This window comes from Stomoxys calcitrans, chromosome 1 (genome assembly GCF_963082655.1).
Source record: "Stomoxys calcitrans chromosome 1, idStoCalc2.1, whole genome shotgun sequence".
Classification (NCBI taxonomy): Eukaryota; Metazoa; Arthropoda; class Insecta; order Diptera; family Muscidae; genus Stomoxys; species Stomoxys calcitrans.
The window spans coordinates 70,485,446-70,497,846 of record NC_081552.1 but is presented as its reverse complement, the minus strand read 5'-3'; the positions used below and the strand labels follow the sequence as shown (position 1 = coordinate 70,497,846).

Below are 12,401 nucleotides of genomic sequence, written 5' to 3'. Positions count from 1 at the left end.
AAAATGATTTCTGCCTTTCAATCATATAACTGTCTTTCTAACTCTTTAATTCGTCCGCTATTCTAAACAATAAAGCATTTGTCTGCCTATAAAAAATAGAAAAAATCTATAATTGATCACATTATGATCATAATCATATTTAAAATCTTTAAAAGTTTAGAATTCACTTGCAAATTATAAAAGATTTCTGGATTGTGTGGATAAAAAAGGCATATATTGCTGCATATGGAAAAAAAGTAAAATCTACACCCAAAAATAAATGTGAGTAGTTGGATATAATTTCAAGAAACATAATCTTATGTATTTTTTTCGGTGCGATGGCTGGAGTAAATGCATCGGGATGAATTTTTGAAAATATATGTCAAACTATAAACATTCCTACACCAGTTGTTAAATCCATATACCGACTGCAAAACAAAAACAATAAGCACCAGAATTATTCCCCAGATGCTGTAATTATTGTCAAACTACACTCAACATACGACAAAAACTATTTCTTGAAAACCTTAAGCGAATTCAGAAGTAACACCAAATCAAACCTATCCTTATCAATATTAGGGTTTCAAACCGAAACCAATTTTTATATTAAAGAAAACCTAACACCAACTATCAGATCCTTCAAGCTGCAGTTCGATTGAGGAAACAAAATCAAGTACATTCGGCGTACACCTATCGCGGATTGGTCTATATCAAACACTTTGTTAATGATAACCCAATTTGCATTGAACACATCAATATGCTGGATACTCTTTTTCGCTCTGCGGAAACTAGCAGAGAACAACATAACGCAGATACTTGCTATAACAATAATGATGAGAATCTTTTTAATTAAATTTTTCATGAAATTAAACCCTTTTAAACTATATTTTATTTATCTTTCAAACAAAATAACGTTGCCTTTTCATACATAAATTTAAAATCAAAGATTTGTACTGTCTACAATTACATCTATGTTTCTCAATATGTTGTGCCCTCGTAATGAAAGGGAAAATTCTAGAGACAATCTACACCTGATGGTCAGGGTTCTAGCGCGACAGAAGCCAGGACTGAAAATTGTGCATATAAATGCTCAGAGCCTTAAGAACAAAATTGATGAGTTTCGCTATATATTTGAGAAATTCGGTGTGGACGTTATTGGGGTCTCTGAGACATGGTTTCAACCACATTATGGGAATAGACTGGTATCTGTAGATGGTTACAGGTTTTTAAGATCCGATGGCAGAGGTGGTGGAGTTGCTATCTATTGGGTTGCCCAAAAAGTAATTGCGGATTTTTCATATAGTCGGCTTTGACAAATCAATATATAAGACATGACATAGATTTCAGACCCATTGCTTCGTCTAATTCAACAGACAAAGTTGAATATATTTTTGCCGAACTTCACTGTTTGCGTAGAAAAGTTCTGGTTGGGGTTGTATACCGTCCGAACAAAAGAGTGCAATATGATGACTTGGTGAAGAGACTTGAGGATATAAACTGTCATTATAATAATATTATAGTCACTGGTGACTTTAATAGTAATGTGCTTGAAGAGACACATTTGACGAGGATCAATAGGATTGCATGCAATCAATAGGGTTGCATGTTGTTAATTCCAATACTGCCTCACACTATACAATGACAACAGAGACTCTTATTGAATTGTTCTTCGTAAGTTCCAAGACTGATGTTAAGTTATATGATCAATTATCGGCACCCCTATTTTCAAAACATGATTTATGTTTTTTGACTTATGGCGTTCCAAAGGAATATACAAGTATAACATATACGTACAGAGACTATAGAAACATTGATTATAACTCACTACTTTGTGAAATTGGCACCGTTGAGTGGCAGAGACTTTATGGCATGTCTTGCGTAGATGAACAGATTGCATTTCTTCAACATAATGTGAGTCAGATTTTCGACAAATGTGTTCCGATGAAGACCCGAACTGTTTTTTCGAATGGAAATCAGTGGTTTGATAATGATATTGGGTTGCCCAAAAAGTAATTGCGAATTTTTTGAAAGAAAGTAAATGCATTTTTAATAAAACTTGGAATGAACTTGAATCAAATATACTTTTTTTACACTTTTTTTCTAAAGCAAGCTCAAAGTAACAGATGATAACTGGCAGAAGAAAGAATGCAATTACAGAGTCACAAGCTGTGAAAACATTTGTCAACGCCGACTATATGAAAAATCCGCAACTACTTTTTGGGCAACCCAATATTAAAGTATTGATACGTAAAAGAGATTGTGCGTACTCTCGATGGAAGCGTTTTAGAACACCTGAACTCTTTAATGATTACAAGCGTGCGAGGAATCAGACCACTTCTTGTATAAAGACGAAGAAAATAGCTTATTTTAGTCGTAAATTTCAAGAGGCATTGAACACGAAAGATACTTGGAGACATATTAAGTCAATTGGAATAGGAAGTGATAATGCATCAATTGATAGACATGTTGATTTAGATGAGATAAATAGGAGTTTCTTGAACATATCTTTTCCTGAGCCAAACGTACATTTCTACGACAGTGAATTTAGTAACGTTAACCATAGTAGTAACAACACCTCACCAGACCTACGTTTTGATCTTGAGCGTTTTGAACAAAGCGATATCGTTAGCGCTGTAGAATCGATTAAGTCTAATGCCATTGGTTCTGATGGTATTGACCCAAATTTTTTTAGGATAATTCTACCCTTTATTCTTCCGTATATGTGCCATCTTTTTAACAATATTATTTTAAGGAGTTGCTATCCACAGTCTTGGAAACGGGCGAGGATAGTCCCAATACCAAAGAATAACCAGGAATTTAGGCCAATAGCAATACTTCCATACGTCTCTAAGATATTTGAGACTCTAGTCAACCGGAAAATATCTGAATATATTGCGAATAATTCGCTGCTAACAGATTTTCAATCTGGTTTCCGGCCAAAGCACAGTTGCACTACTGCACTTTTGAAAGTAGTTGAAGATGTAAGGAGTGATATTGACAGCGATAAAGTTGCCTTTCTTGTTCTTTTAGATCATTCGAAAGCATTTGATTCCGTTGATCCCAATATACTTTGCCTTAAACTGAAACATTTATTTAAATTTTCTGAAAGAACAACGGATCTTATATATTCCTATCTTACGAATAGAAGCCAATCGGTATGTGTTGATAGCCGCTGTTCTAATAGTTATCTTCCAGTCTCAAGAGGTGTTCCACAGGGGTCAGTATTGGGCCCACTCCTTTTTTCCTTATGTAGCAATGACCTTCCTGGACAGTTGCGCAACTGTGGTTTTCATATGTATGCCGACGACGTACAGCTGTATATGAGCTCCTAGCCGGAGAGGCTGATCGATGGCGTACTTCGACTAAATAATGACTTGGATAGGATAAACACATGGGCAAAAGCCAACGGACTACTTTTAAATCCAACAAAGTCAAAGTGCCTTGTAATTGGTAGGAATCGGGTGACAATGCCGCCCAATCTTGATGTGGCAATTGCTAGAGCCCCAATTGAGATTGTTTCATCTGCAAGAATCCTTGGTTTGTAGTTTGATGATAGACTTTCATGGAATAATCATGTCAGTATGACAGTGGGCAGGACCTACGGCGTTTTACGAAACTTATATATGAGTCGACAGTATACCCCTTTTTCAATAAGAATGCTTTTGCCTAGGACATTTATTCTGCCGAAACTATTATACTCTTGCGAGGTTTTTTACAGAATAAATTGCACGTGGCCTTTAACGATGTCGTTAGATACATTTTTGGTTTACGTAGAAGAGACCGGGTATCTGACTTTGCTAGACAAGTATATGGTGTCTCTTTTAACTCGTTCCTTAAGATACGCTTGTTGCAAATGATCCACAAGATAATTTATACTAATGAACCGTCATATTTGGCTTCTTTATTGCGTTTTGCCAACTCTACAAGAGGTAAACAAGTAATACAAATACGTCATCAATATCGTGTATCTGAACAACAGTTCTTTGTTAATGGTATACGTCTCTGGAATAATCTTCCCAATAGTATTCAAATTATAAGTAATGAACGACAGTTCAAATCTTTGATTTATAATAATTTTAATTAATTATTTGTTTCGTTATTTTTTATAACTATTTTTTAAATAATTTTATTAGTAACTTTGATTAAATTGTTTAATTTTCTTTAAAGTTTCTTTTTCCTTTTTTTTTTATTTTGTTTTAACCTTTTTTTTTTACTTAAATATTGTATCAGTAACTTTGCTTAAATTGTTAAATATTTTGTACCAAATATTGTTCTATTTAAATGAAAACTTGTTGAACTCATTGTATTTATCAATTTACTAACCCATGCTTTATATAAGACACTGTCTTTTGTATGGGTTTTATCATAATAAAATACAAATACAAATTTAAGGAAAAAAATGATGTTTTGGGAATGGTGAGTGATTAATGAAAATAAAGTGTATTGGTATGTCATTTGTCCCAGTGGCTCATAAGGTGAAAAAACAAGGGACTACTATTGGACACATTAAGACAGTCTTTAGTCCGTGTAATGTAGAAATAAATTTTATAAATTGGAAGATATAATTATCAAAACAAAAATGCTCAAATTTGAGTAATCTGGTTGTGACGAATATCTTCATATAACCGGACGGACAGACGACATAAACTAGATATTCTGATAGATAAATGAATAGAGTCAAACGGAGATAAAGTGTAGGGTTTCATATTGGCAGTAAAGGTCCACTACAAAATCCGATCGTCAACCAGATCCTCCAATTGGGACCGATGATCTGGTGGAATCCTACCGGATGCACAGTCCATATTGATGACTGCATAAGTCAGCTCATCTCTATTACGCCTCCTTGCCCTTCTGGCGTAAGAGGGCGGCTCCTTACCATTCTCAGCGACCATCTTCCCCTTCGTGATGGCTGTGGCCTCCTTTTGGAAGTCACAGTCCACCATGAAAACTCAGGGGCCGTGCGCGCTTCCTTCGTTCCTGTTCCAACTTTGTCCACCTCCGCAGGACACTGTCTGAAGTCTCCATTGTGGGATGGCTGGCTTGGTTTTCCGAGAGTACTTGAAAGCGGGGAGCTCTTTTCTCTCTCTTCCTCATTTATTAGTCTGACGACCAGTTGTGCGCTTGAAACATTACTCTCGACTACAGGTGCCAAGGCACCCACACCTATAGGAGGGGAGGACAACATGCTGCAGTCTGACGCCACCACCGCAGATGTTGAGTCTTTGGAGTCCATTTCTAGCCTACTCCAAAAGGCTTTAAAATTTTTTCGTAATAGGTAGTAGCTATTCCGAGATACGAATATACATTTATTTTTTCTTTGAGGAGCAAAATAAAAGCAGGTCCACTTCACTCAACGGCTACAATACAATCGTCAAAACACTTAAGATGTTATGTGTGCGCTTGGTCGGCGTTTGAAATGGTTACCGGTTAGCTGTAGGGAGACAATCAGGGCTAGGTGCCTCAACCCGCCAAATCAAACCCTGCACACAAACATTGAAAATATGAGGGGACACTATTTCACTTACTAACTTTCGACTAAACACGAGAGGAAAAACATTTTTACACAGGGATCTTGTTGTTACGATCCTACAATTGCCCTCCCAACCATGGTCCAAGGCGTCCTTTTACCCATTTTCTTCTTGGACCCCAAACACCACACACATTAGCACACGCACTTACTTCATCGCTTCACCCCCGCAAGTATAACATTTACCAACACATATTCTTTTCTGTTTAACACTTAAGACATAATAAAATTTATTGAGTTTTTTAAGGGGATAGAAAAAATTTAAAGGTTATGTTGTTTCTTATATTATTATTACCCTTTTACAACGGCAAACAAAACACGAAGAACAATACCGTACAAATTAAAGAATGATCGAAAGAAGTTTCGGCTCCTTAATCTAGGGGAGACCACTCAATTCACCTCTATCCCTTGTCCTAAGACGCTTTAATTGGCGCGAATATGCTACTTTTGCTATCTACTAAAAGAGCTCTCTTAACAGATCTCTGCCATTCATTTATAGCAGACCAAAACACAATTTAGAACGAAGTTTGGGGCTCATTGATTCCCTTAAGCCTTTTTTTCTGATTGGAACAGGTATTATTCTCTTCACAATATAGTTTTTTTCTTTTATTCTACGTTACTTCCTATATCTAAATGCCTAACCTAAATTATTCATTTATAAGCTTTCTTTCATAAAATTTCCTGTTATTTAATTACTTAATCTATGTTTTTCTCTTTTCACTAGCCTTCTGGACGGTTGCCAGACAACTAGTTGGACACAGTTGAGGACACACGGACACACACAAATTGGTAATACTTTTTACCTTGATTCCCGTTTAAATCTGATTAGTTATTTGATTTTTTGTTGTTCTCTTTCTTTTTTTTTCAGGACTGTTTTCGTATGGTAGGTGTCTTACACAGCTCCTGGCCAGACATCACAAAAGGAATCACAGTCGGCACAGGCTTCCATACAATTTCGGCTTCAACGTGCACTACAAGGTAGATGTCTCACCCATTAACACCGTTCCCAGTCCGATGAGCTGATGGTAGCTGGGGAAAGTCTCACCACTTGCTGATTTTCCGCAATAAAATATCGCACTGGCCCCCTTTATAGCTAGGATGGCCAGTGCTATTCTCCAAATCACAGGAATCACTTTCTATACAGCAAAAGAAATGACAAAATCTCAAATCTACTACACATTTTTAGAAACTACAGTTCACTCACATTCAAATCTTATCACACAATACACAAAAAAAAAATAAAATTAATTTGATTTAACTGCCTTTTTATTCAACTGGACCACACAAACAAAGGTATTTTAATTAACCGGGCAAAACGATCACTTTACTTCTTCCCACTACTTCTCTTTGCTAAACGGCTTCTTTTTGGCCCCACCAGCTTATATAGGCCCATTTTCCTCCCGCCAAATGCCAATTTTCCACGATCGACCATTTTCCTCGTAACTTTCTTTTGGCCGCATTTTCTTTCCTCCAACAATACACCCCCTTTCTCTGTCACTCTTTCTTCAATGTCAGGGCCGGTATTTTGTTATGGTGAATGTTTATTCAGTATCAACCCTGGCCATTCAACCTTTAAATTAACGGACAACAGATTTGTCGGACAATTCGTCGCTATACACCAGTGCGACTTACCCCACGTCATCCATTAACTCTAAGCTCCTCTGACAATCTGGTGACACTTGCAGCCAACTTCATGCATTTCCACATTCACTCGCACGCCACCACCACCTCACAACATCAACCAGAAGCACGCCGGAGAGCACATAAGAAAATATATATTTAATTTTAAAAGAAAACACAATGTGCTCATCCATCTAGGAATATCTCCCTATTTGGATCGCCGTCCTAGTTTATACATCGGTGGTGGCGTGCTTTGGCCATAACAATTCTAACATGTTAATTACCATAGCACCCCCACCCCCTTATAGCTATCGTGGCCTCGCTACTGACTGTTCGTCTTAGGATGGCCTGCAACAAAGAAACCGATAAATGCTCTTTTCTTGGTGTCTGGAAGGATACAACCGACTTGACGTAAAATTACAACTTCATTTGTCGAGTTTTCTGTATCTAAAGGCTAGCTGCTGCCATCTTCATTAAAAGTAAATAAAAATGAAACAAATTTAATAATAACCGCGCTTTCAGATAAGACTCACTAGTGTTGCATTGTGCCACTGCCTTGCTGGACAAATCCATGTTTCGAGAATACCCAATCTGGTAACTTCGTTATTTAGTAACATAAGTCTTTATCGATCTCTGCGTGTGTGAACAAAGTTGGTAAACACATACACTCATACATGACGTCCACATAACGGAAAAACACATAAATTACAAACAACAACAACAAAGAACAATGAAGAAATTCTAAGAAATATTAGAAACAATGTGTGATGAAGGAACCTTAAAACTAATAAACCCCAATTGTAGCAATATCGCAGCAGGACGCACTAATAAGGTGAAGTCATGTAAACAGCTGAGTAATTTTTTTTTAATTTTTTTACGATTTTGCAGTAAAACTAAATGTCAAAGGCTTGATATCACAGCTGTGATAATTTTCTAAAATCTTAAAAAGATGTTCTATTTGATCCGACAAAACAGAATTATAATGATGAAAATACAAATATAAAACAAATTTGTAGACAGAAAGAATTTTCCTTCATAAATGTAATAATCGGATTTCATAAACTTTTGTTCATAAATATTATGAAAAGATTTATTATATTAATGAAAAATCACAAATAATATGAAAACTCTTAAAAAAGGAAGATGTATATGTTCGTTTATGAAAAAAGTTCTTATATTTATGAAACTTTGTTTCAGGTACGTAAATAAACTTTTCATAATATTAGTAATTTTTATCATAATATAAGAATTATATTATTGAATTATGTTTACACAGGTATACAATGAAAATTGTCTCATTTATGAAAATTTTATGGTGAAATTTTCCAAGTCAAGTTCAAGTAAACTACTTAATGTATACTTGGAAGAGGTGCAGAATTTTGCCACTATTACTCGTTTGTTTGTTTGTTGTTCATTTTTGCTCACATGCTTGTGAAAGAACGAATAAAAAACAAGCACATGCATACCTACGTAAATGTTTTACATTACAACAATGCACAACATGTACAGTTAGATCTCTACGTCATTCATTCTACGTAAAATCATGAAGCTATTGGGTGTAAAGTAAGTACTGCCGATAATATAGCGTTTTTTGTGCAAAAAAAAGTTTTCCAAATAAACCTGAGGATGCGCAAAATTTCATAAGAATTCCATAATGAAACAACTCATCTTTGCATAAAAAAGGTAACCGTGAAGCAATATTATTATCAACTGTGGAACAATTGCGTTCGTGTACAGCGTCGGTTTCATGTATCGGAACGATCCAGCTTTCCCAGAAGCTGGTCAACAATCGCTATGCCCCTTCCACACACAAGTGTGACTACCACAACAACAACACAGTACAGATTTATGTATGTATACATTTTATCTCGATAAATTTATCTAAATAACCAAGCTTTTGGTTGTATATTTCTTTTTTATAAATGTAATGAAAATATTTATAAACAGTAGAACAGGCTTCCATGAATATAATAATAAATATAACTTTGTCTACTTGGTTTGGCTCGAGTTCATCGAACAATTTACAAAAACAGGAGTTGGTGTTTTATTTAATTGTTCTATTTTTTAATTTTTACCAATATTTCGACCACCGCCGGCGATCTTCTTCAGGGTCTTAACAGTTAAATAAATAAACAAACAAGTTATATTAAAAAAATTAAAAAAAAAAAACATTTTTACATTTGAAAATAATTACATTTTGCAACAAAACAATCGGCTTTTCCTTTACAGCGCACAAGATCGACTAAAGCTCTCTCATTTTTGTCTGTATTTTTGCACCAAGTTCCTGTAAATTTATGCACAACTGTCTGTGTCTTTCTTAAAGTTCATACGTTTATTTGTAGGGGTGTCAATAATATATATGTATGATTGGATTCTTGTGCTAGTATGTCTACGTCGTTAAAATTTGGTGTATGCCCTGTTAAAGTGCAATGTGCTGCAAGTGCAGTTTTTTGATCTAAAGGTTTGTCTTTCATTTTCTTGCCAGATTTGTGAGATGATAATCTTGTTTTTTTTTTAATTTCGTTTTGGTTGTTCCAACATATGTCATTTGACATAAATTAGCTTCATCACCGCACAGTGGGCCAAATGGCAAAAAAATTGGAAATAAGTCTACAACTTTTTATCTGTTGATTTTAGCCATACAAAATGTTCTAGACATTTGTAGAGGAGGACATAGGCTTTCAGAAAAGTGCTGTTGTTGGTCCATATCTTTAATACAGGGTGAGCTACAGGGTGTCAAAGTTGACCACTTTTGACTTCTCCAAGCTTCTGGGGGCCATAACTTTTGATCTACTCAACCGATTTACATGATTTAGGACTCTAGAGAAAGAGCTTGACAAGATCTAAAAAACTTATGCATAAAGTACCATGCCATCGTGTACTGTTAAGGAGTTATGAATTGTTTAATTTTAAAATATGAAAATTTGGCCTTGGTTTTTTTCAGTGTTTTTTTAATAACTCCGTCAATTTTAAAGCTATAAACTTCATACTTCACACAAATTATGCCAGCATATGTGTGCATAAAATACAAAAGGAATCACGTGAATATCTTTGGCGGTTTAAAAATGGCATCGTTTTCAATATGAAAAATATTTTTTTTGTCAAAAAATTGCAAAATTTTTCAAAAAAGATACTCCCATTTCCTTTAAGTTTTCGCAAACTTTGGCCGTCAAAGCATTATCATTTCTTTCCATTTTCACAAAGTCGAGGTATTAAGAAAAGTTTTAAGTGCTAATTTGGCTAATTTCGATATCAAACAACACCGTTATCTTAAGACCAAAATGGCCAATTTTTTTACTAAACTTCAAAAGTTTCTCACTGGAAAAAAAGTTCCACGGGGATTTTTTCGCTTTTTTTGAACTTAAATGAAAGCTTAAAATGTTCCCAACATTTTAAGGTATGTCTCGCCATATCCTAGCCATAAATGAGATCGTAGCGATCAAAATACTGAAAAAAGTCAATTTTCAAGTAGTGCTATATTCATTGCTAAAAAACAAGTATTACGTCACATTTTATTGCAAAGATGTTAAATAAACTTTTATTTGGTAACACTTCTTCTACAAAACACAAAAAGAATCATGGAAATATCTCTATTCTATTCCATTTTATGGAACCGGCAATAAAAAAGTCAATTTTTCAAAAAAGTCGAATTTCCCAAATTTTGTTTTTGTTGTCCTAATTGCACATGACACACTATAGCCATATTTACGCAACATACCTTATCGTAAAGGAAATTTTCATACCTTTCCAACGATGTATAAAACATTTCTCAACTCGGATTCTATCTACTCTAAAATTCATTTACACTTCATTAAACTCTATATAAAAATGTCTATTTGTGAAATGGAACCTTATATGGGGCCTACACTAAAACATTGATAGATTTGCCCAGGGTTTACAATACAAATGTGTTAGAATAAAAAAAGGTCTCCTGCCAAAGTTTAAAAAAATTGGAATAAAAATATGTGTTTTAGAGCGAAAACACTTCGCATCGGCGTGCGTTTATATGTATATTAGCTACTCCCAAAATAAAAAAGCATTTTAGTTTTGTATTATTTGATTTTATTCTCTACCAAATAATCTAAGGTATCAAAATTTAAAAGCTCTTTAATTTGAATGGCATCGGGATCGTCCTTATCTATATCGTCACATATTTTTGGTAGCCATTTAGTTCTGATGCTGTATAGTACCGGATCAGACGATAACAATAAATATTGAAGTAAATCATAATTTTGGTTAAATTTGGTGCTCTTTCGGGTATTGAAAAGCCGGAACTGTTTAACATCTCTATTACGGGATTCCTGAGCTTCTTCTGTAAGTTCTCCTAACGGAAGTATGTTGTATTCCACAATTTCCTTGCCATGATGTAAGACTTTATGTACTGTCGGTGTTAAAGCTTTCCACGAATATAAATCAGATAAAATGTTTTTTGTGTCATTACTATAAGCTTCAAATTTGGTTGAATTTATCATCTTTTTGCTATTGATTACAGCCAAAATCACTTTGAATCGTCTTAGCAAGTGTTCATCAAGACCGGTTATTTTAGATGTCGATACGGGGTCCTCAAAAAACCGCCTTGCCGAGTTGCCATCATTTGTGCTTCCGTATCCGTAAAGAGGTTTATCTATTATAAGTCCCTTTTGTTTAAACTCCAACTGGATTCGATTCTTCTCTTCCTGCCTCATTTTGTGAAGATCTTGGTTGTTTCTAGCAGAGACATCGCGGTTTCCAGGGCTAGTCCGATATTTAAGGTCATACGATAAATGCAAACAATACTCCATGAATCGAATTCTACAGTGCAGGGGCGAAATACCGAAATTGAGCGCATTTTCGTTTACTAAATTTTCATCAGACTTGTCCTCGAATTGCCCATTCTTCTTGCCACAAATATTGCATCTCCAATTGGACATAACGCCAGTTAATGCGTTTGCCACCTTTCCATCGATCATAGTGAGTTGTAGTTGAAACGAAACTTTTATATTTCTTCCCAATTGGTTTATAACAATCATGGGTAATGCAGCAATTTCTTCCTTTATTTCGTTCACCAAAGATCGTGTTGTGTTCCGGTCTTCCTTTGTATACTCAAACCGAATTGGGCGACATAAATATTTTGACCCAGGTGTTCTATTTATCCATATATCTTGAAATGCATTTTCTTTCGATGATGAAGATTGGTCCTTGTACAATCTCATTCTCAATGGTACTAATGATGCCATGAAAATTGATGCGAAGTTGGTATCTATTTCTGTTTGTTGCTTATATTCGGAAAATCCAG

General features: G+C 35.1%; 1 long non-coding RNA gene across 1 annotated transcript; it reads left to right on the top strand.

Moving 5' to 3' along the window:
• The first annotated feature begins 6,141 nt into the window (after positions 1–6,141).
• On the top strand, positions 6,142–6,764 carry LOC131998014 (uncharacterized). The gene is made up of 2 exons (XR_009398490.1): positions 6,142–6,295; positions 6,375–6,764. It is a non-coding gene; the product is annotated as an uncharacterized LOC131998014 (long non-coding RNA).
• The last annotated feature ends 5,637 nt before the right edge of the window (positions 6,765–12,401 follow it).